This window comes from Corythoichthys intestinalis, chromosome 11, assembly GCF_030265065.1.
Source record: "Corythoichthys intestinalis isolate RoL2023-P3 chromosome 11, ASM3026506v1, whole genome shotgun sequence".
In the NCBI taxonomy this organism is placed as follows: domain Eukaryota; kingdom Metazoa; phylum Chordata; class Actinopteri; order Syngnathiformes; family Syngnathidae; genus Corythoichthys; species Corythoichthys intestinalis.
The window spans coordinates 24566370-24573963 of NC_080405.1; the positions used below are offsets into that span (position 1 = coordinate 24566370).

Genomic DNA, 7594 nt, shown 5'->3' on the forward strand with positions numbered 1-7594 from the left:
CAATTACAAGACAATGGCACAAATAATGCACCAAAAAGACACTGAAATGTCATATTAGTGGTTTCATGTGATGATTTAGGGGTGGGATAAGAGGAAAAGGTCATTTCAGCGGTATTCCAGATTTATTTTGTATTTTGAGAACTTTTTTTTTTTTTTTTTTTTTTTAAAGCGTTCTTCACTTTTTTTATTATTTTGTTTTTATTTTAAGATTTGGTGTCTGGACTAGTGCTGCAACGATTAATCGATTAACTCGAGTATTCGATTAGAAAAAAAGATTAAAATTAAATTTTGCTGCTTCGAGTATTCGTTTAATTAAAGTGGCGTTGTAATGGTTTGTTTTGAAAGTGTTTGCCTATAGCTTTATTGATTTGGGTGGATACACTGCCCTCTAGTCTGCCTCATTTCACATGGCTGAATCCAGCTGCTCCCTGTTACGACCAACCTAAGCTAAGTTTTTTAATGCATTCGTATTTTAGTTTATAGGTATATTTAGACGTTTTTTGTTAGAATATGTCTCTCAACCATTTGTTAAGAGCATTGTAAAAAAATTTTTTTTTTTTTAAAGTTCTTTTGTTGTACATAGATTCTCATTTGTTTTTTTATACCGTTTGAGGCTCAGCTTAGGTATTATAATTTTTTATGTTCCTTATCCGATTATTCGAACCAAATAGTTCATCGATTAATTGACAACAAAAATAATCAATTGCCGCAGCCCTAGTCAGGATCATTGTGGATTATTTAAAATTTGAATGGTGGGACGTACAATTTCCTCCAATTCTGGACTGACCCACATATCCCTGACTAATCAACTGGCATTCCTGCAACAACTTGGTCTATATCTGCAGGTTGATCCAGTTGAATAATTACCACTGAATATTATATTATCATTCAATAATGCAAATATGGGCATCTGGTGTTCCCACGAGCAACATGGTTTCCACGCTGCACACGCAGGGAACATGCAGGATGGGAATGTAGGTCAAAGTTCGACCCGGGAAGAAGGCAAGTTAGGCAATACTGGTTCCCACAATGAAAGGGGGTAGTGGGGGTCCGCAACGGCTCGTGGAGGGACAAGAAATGGTAGTGATGCACACCATTTTAAAGGGGGTTGGGGGTTATATTTGTGTGCAAATGAGGCGGGTTCCTGCAGACAGAGCAGAAGGGTATGTGGGGGCAGGGTTTACAAGGGTTAGAGGTCACAAGCCTCTCCTGTGCTGCTGCTTAAACCAGCACACAGACCAAGGCAGCCGATCGAATGAAACTACCTCGCCCTAGTGTCGGGTATTAATTTTAAAATACATTTCTCCTGCATTTAGTATTGATTAAGTTTTGTTTTAATCGGTTTATTGGTCTCCATCCAAAAAGATTGCGTCGTAGTCACCGCGTCGACCCCACCCCCACAAATAGGAAAAACTACTCAAAGATGCGCTCACGATTTCATGCTTGACATATCGTTTTGTTTGTACCAAAAAGAGTCTTGCAGGATGCAACATCTGCGGCCAAGGTTGAGTAGATTAGAGTTCGTTTACTTAGCACGACGGACTAGGCTGCTACCTTCTTCCTTTCCAGCCTCGGTGAACCAAACTCAAGGTAGGCTGCGCTCTCACGCGTGCCCCATTCATTCATTGATTCACTGATTCATTCATTCGAGCCACACTTGTTCATATTTGGCGACCTTTGTTTTGGTAAGTAACGCAACTGCATGCGTGTGTGTATTCCACATAACTTTTTATGTGGGCGAATGAGTTGTGATCTTTTTTACATTAACTCGTACGACAGCAAATGAATAATCCCGCTAGAGATGAAGTGGATAATTTGTAATATTATCGAATAGAGTCAGATGTGTTGGTAATTTTTTAATTGAGCGTCGACGCGCCTGTCACGAGGTGCAGTTGGCGCCACTTTGTAAAAAGCAGGACACATGATCTCTCGGTCCCAACTTGGTTTCTCCTCTCTCAACTTGTTTGTTTGGTTCCGTTTTGGAAGAATGATTTAAAATTATTTATTACAATTGTTAAACAGTAATCCTTATACAGTGGCGTACTGGGGACTGTTTCTACAGCAGATGTGATTTTTCAGTTTTCTACAAACAAGCTGAATTCACAGTATCTGTATTCCATCAGTAAATAAAAGTGGAGCTATTTTTCTTAATATAATTTTTGAGATTCATTGATGAGAGATCAGAAAATTGGCACTAAACAAAAACATTTATCTAATTTTTTTGGGATATTTAAATCCCTGCCGTTATTCATCGGAGTCATTTCTATATGCAAATTATTTTTAGATTTGTATGTAGAAGGAATGAATACATCACTCTTGATCAGTAAATCGATTGGTGAAGCAACTATTGAATTGAATCGAAAAGCAAAACATCTTTTTAGAACTTTTTGTTCAAAAGAGATGTTTTCATTCAAATGTCTGATGCGTCATCCAAAACTTATTTGCATTTTTTCTAGCTTTAAGTAAAATATAACTTATTCTTTTAAATACGTAAACATGACATGGCCCTTGGATTGAAATGAAATAAAATCTTGGCAGGCTTTAGAATATCTGCAAATACTATATGGTTGTCCATAGGATTGTTATCGTATCATCATGAAATTTGTGATTTATACGTGGTAGCTTTACTTGTAGCATGAATGTAGATATCAAGCAAAGTAGGTGTATTATTTTGTCTAAATAAGTGCAAAAAGGTTCACATAGCCACCCAATATAATGAATGAAGGTCTTAAAAATATTTAATGAGAACAAGGGGGGAAAAAATTAAATGTTGCTATATGGCATGTTCCTGATATACAGTAACTGTGCTCCTGTAATTGGGAAGTACTAGTATATTATTTGTCTTTGCATATACACTAACCTTCAGACACCACTTACCATAGTAAACTGTCACACCATTTTTTATTTTTTTTTATTTTATTTTCAATTAATACAAAAACTCAAAACTCATTTGACAGCTCACTTTATATATCACATGGCCTCTCCCAGCAGACAGACCTGGAAAAAAGGTTGAGAACTTGCAATCCCTGCCCAAAGACTAATGGTTTGGACCAATTAGGCTCCATGATTTGCTCAGGTGTGCTTCCTTGCATGGTGACTTAAATATTTAAAAGTAGGCCTTTTCTGCAGCAGGGTAATAGTTAGTTTGCTACTCTATGAATGTAAATGTTTGTGTCTGTACACAACAAGTATAGTCACTGTGCAGCCTTTTTCAGTATGTAGTGCACAGAACAGTGATGATGTGATCATACAGTCACAAGATGAAGTTAGGGATTTTTACACGGAGCCAGCTTGGGTGTTGTCACAGCGAATGAAGTACTGAGAACAGAGTCCTACACGTTTCGGTTGGATGTTGCCATAACTGCATTTGTTTGCAATGATTCAAAGATGAGTCTTTTATGGGATGAAATTAATTGTTTTTATTCTCTTTTCAGACTGAATGGACATCGTGCTGACTGCAATCGAGCACATCCATCTCGTCTCCCATCTATGACTATAAGCTTGACATCGAGGCCCTCCAGCTAAGGTGCATCTAGTGTAGTATAGTGAAATACTTGATTATCTACTGCCCTAGTTGCTCCTTCTGGCTGGAGAGCTTTTTTAAGATCAGTTTTGAGATGTTCTCTGCAAGCAACTTTTTGAAGCAAATTCTTCACTTTTATGGTTTAGTGATACACATGTCAATTAGAATTCTGAAGTGAGCATTTTGTTTTACCAAACTTTAGTGAATTTCATAACTCCAGGGGATTTTAACTAGCTTGAGCATCTAGCTTTAGTCATCGACTTGGCTGTTCCAAAGTGCTCACAGTGCAGGTAGTGTACACTTCACCTACTGCAGTATGTGCACTTCAGGTGTTGCCAGTCACTTGGCCTTCCGCTATGCAGCATCATAGAGTATACTGTATGATTGGGTGGACTCGTGGGCTGACAAAGAGTTTTGTTGGTTTGCTTCCAGCTTTTTGCCTTCTGCTGTGCAAATCCATGCAAAGCTCTCTGTTTGTCACAAAACACACAGGAGAGGTCCCTGGATATTTAACAGGCCTTAGATAATGATGGCTATTTTTTAAAAATTTATTTTTATTCTTTTAAACTCTGTTGTGCTCGACTTTGAGACACGTTAACACGGCTGTTTTTGTCTTGTGGTTTTCAGGTGGATGACCTCGCAATTCCAACACTTAACTAAATAAAAGGAATTGCACAGTATCCATCTGTAATCCGCCAGATGATTAGGTCATCTAGGTATTTATAAACTTGCAACAATTTGAACCAGAAGAGATGTTTTTTTGTTTGTTTCAATATAGTGGTCTGTGCGAGGTTTGTGGTTTGTGTCTGGCCATGGCCTTGGACCTTTTGTTCAAGGAATGACATTTGTGGAACTATTGTGCTGCACTATTATAGTAACACTACAAGGCCCAACTACTAAGCAAGTGTCCCTAGCAGAGGTGGGTAGTGTTAGAGCTCGTGGAAGCGGTGGGGGATCCCAACGCAGACAACTGGGAACGTGAGTGGGAAGACGCCAAGTTTACTGAACACACGAGGATTGCTCGGACGGAAGGAGGAATGGTTGCTGGGAGCCCCGTGGATGCCAATGTGGGTAGACTGCGGTCGTCGGGTTGGCAGTTCACCGGGTAAGTGGAGGTATCCGGCAAGGGGCGCTCTGATCAGGTCCTGAGGTGAGAAAATATGAGCCGGGTGTCAAAATCGATATACAGTATATTAGGAGTGTGAGAAACAACTGACGGTGGAACCAGACAATTGGTAACGAGACACGGGGTTGATACAAGAGGGAGCGGATTGGTCAAGACAAATGGAGCAGGCAACAGCAGGTGAAATGGGTAATCACATGGACAAGGAACACGGGCAAAATCTTAACAAGGCATGACAGGCAGAGTAGCCAAAAATTTTAAGAGTAGTGTTACTTCTAAATATTACTCAATTAAAAGTAGTCATCCAAAAATTTACTTAAGTACAAGTAAAAAAAGTATCAGTTAAAAAGAATACTCAAGTAATGAGTAACATTGTGAGTAACTGCTTGCAATGTCTGATTAAAAAAAAAAAAAAACATTAAGGGTGTAGCGGTACATGAATTTGTATTGAACCGTTTCGGTACGTGGTGCTACGTTTGGAACGGAGGCGTACCGAACGAGTTTCTGACGTAACCCTTACTTTTCGAGGCTGTGAGTCGATCGGGTTACAGTTTCTTTGTGTAGATTATATTTAATCAGTCTTCTCTAATGAGGACCAACACGGAAGGGCAGTATAACCCAGAAACGTCAACGGCGCGACAACGTGGCCGCCGCGAGAACGCAGTGAAACGCGGGCGTCAAAGTCAAATCAGCCAGTGCACACCAGTCGCAGTACGGCCACGTGTTAAACGCGTCCCAGAAGCGGCTCAACACGACGCATGCAAAAAGAAAGGCAGAGTTTATTATTTGACGCGAGACGCGACTCCTGCGTCAATACTACTACCGGTAGAGAGGATTAGGCAGACCGGAAGTCACTCGTGTAAAAATATGGTGGATCCGGTCAAGTTTCAAACGAATATGCAATCGTAACCCACTTTTTGAGTCCATCAGATCTCTTGAGTGGTAGATCGGTGTACAGTTGACTTGTCTTTGTTGATTTACTGCTATCTTCTCTGCTATAATAATAACCAACACAGCCCCGTGTTCAATACAAAACCCTCCTACCACAACAAAACAAGTAGGCACTAATACTCACATAGGAACTAAAGTTATACAACATATACAATGAAATGAGCTAAAACACCTGTAATTAAATGATAATACACAGATCCTGCTTACACAAATTTATTAATTTCTGTGTGGCGCTTTAACTTGAGAAAATCCACCAATAAAGCTTTTGAAAACCGTTCATAAGAAAAAAAATGATTCATTGAGGCATTTCATTTTTAAAATACATGTTGAAATCTGTCATTGGGATTGCTTTTCTCTTTAGCACAGGACTTCTTTTTTCTTTCTTTCAGAAAGAAAGCTGACTAATACGCGGAGTCTGAAAGGCAAATTGTTGTTGGATTATCTTTAAATACCCGCTACTTTTTGAGCAGAATTCTAGCTTTGTATAGGCTAATGTTCCTATTGTTGAAAGCACAAAGGTGTTTAATAAACAACTAGCACATTTATATTTTTCATTTTGTTTTCTTATTGTACCGAAAATGAACCGAACTGTGACCTTAAAACCGAGGTACGTACCGAACCGAGATTTTTGTGTACCGTTGCACCCCTAATATATGTATATATATATATATATATAAAGTGCTGAAAAAACATTATACTAACAAAAAAAAATGAAACCTCATCCATCCAAACAGCACAAGTACCCTCTAGTGGAGAAAAAAAAATCATTACCTGTGATTGGTATAATGGTGTGGTTATTGTTGACGCCTCAGTGGTGAAACTGAGACGGCCACTGTCGGCATTTCTGACAAAAGTAGTCAGTATGCTGAATAATAAGAAAAAATGTAACTAGAGTAGCAGAGTAAGAGTTTTTTCCCCCACAAATCTACTTAAGTAAAATGTATTGCATGGTAAAACTACTCTTAGAAGTGCATTTTTCTCAAAAAGTTACTCAAATCGAATGGAGTAAACGCAATGTGTTACTATCCACCTCTGGTCACTAGAAGTGACTTAGCTGTCCATTTCATAGTGTAAAAGTGATAGTATCTACATTTCTTGCAAAGGAAAGGGCAGCACTGTCTAAATCAGGGTTGGGCAAACCGGTCCTCAAGGGCTGTAGTGGGTCCTGGTCTTTGTTCCAATTGATCCAACACAGACAGTTTAACCAATGAGATTTTAGCTGAAAGAAGCACCTGACCGCGATCAACCAATTGTGCTTGCAAGATACCAGACTGCTGAAAAACTTTCCTCTTGATGGGTTGGAACGGAAACCCATGGAATAGTTTGCTGCACTACTGGTCCAGAGTGAATCAGACTACTTTTCCCCGCCAATGGTGAGGAATATTAATTTTCTGTGTTTTTAAAATGTTTTATTCTTTGCACATTTGTTTTATGCATGCATGAATTGTAATTTTAGTTGCAACTTTTAAGGCAATTTTATGTTCACATTGCTACTTTTCTGAGCGACCTTTTAACGATTTTATGGATTCTGTACTGTACTTTTAAAAATGTGTGTTTATTTTTTAAAGTCTCTGATGTGACTCTCAAACTTTGCCTGTCGCCTGTTGCTTTAAATATTGCTGCTGTACAGTGTAAATGTTTTTGGGAATCTTTCTTTTGTAGAGGTGGCTTGAAGGTTACATCCAGATATCTTTCCCAAGCACGTTTACAATGCAATAAGACTAGGAGTAACCAGAATACTGCTGGAATGTTTTAAAATATTATGCTGGGACGCAGGTCTAACACTAGATGGCATCATTTCAATTTAATTGAAGCTGAGTAAATCGAGCTGTTTTGTATACGAGCGTGATCTTGCTTTGGACAAACCTTGTTTGGTGTTTAAAATTAAAGTAACTTTGAAATCATTTTCTAATTTGAGATTTTTTGGGGGGAATATTGTCTTGTAAAATAAAACCGTTCCCGAACACGCTTACCTCTGTTGTTGAAATATTGACTCA

General features: G+C 38.7%; 1 long non-coding RNA gene across 1 annotated transcript; it reads left to right on the forward strand.

Moving 5' to 3' along the window:
- The first annotated feature begins 1204 nt into the window (after positions 1-1204).
- Positions 1205-3532, forward strand: LOC130923762 (uncharacterized). The gene is made up of 3 exons (XR_009064769.1): positions 1205-1281; positions 1474-1590; positions 3435-3532. It is a non-coding gene; the product is annotated as an uncharacterized LOC130923762 (long non-coding RNA).
- Positions 3533-7594: the final 4062 nt, after the last annotated feature.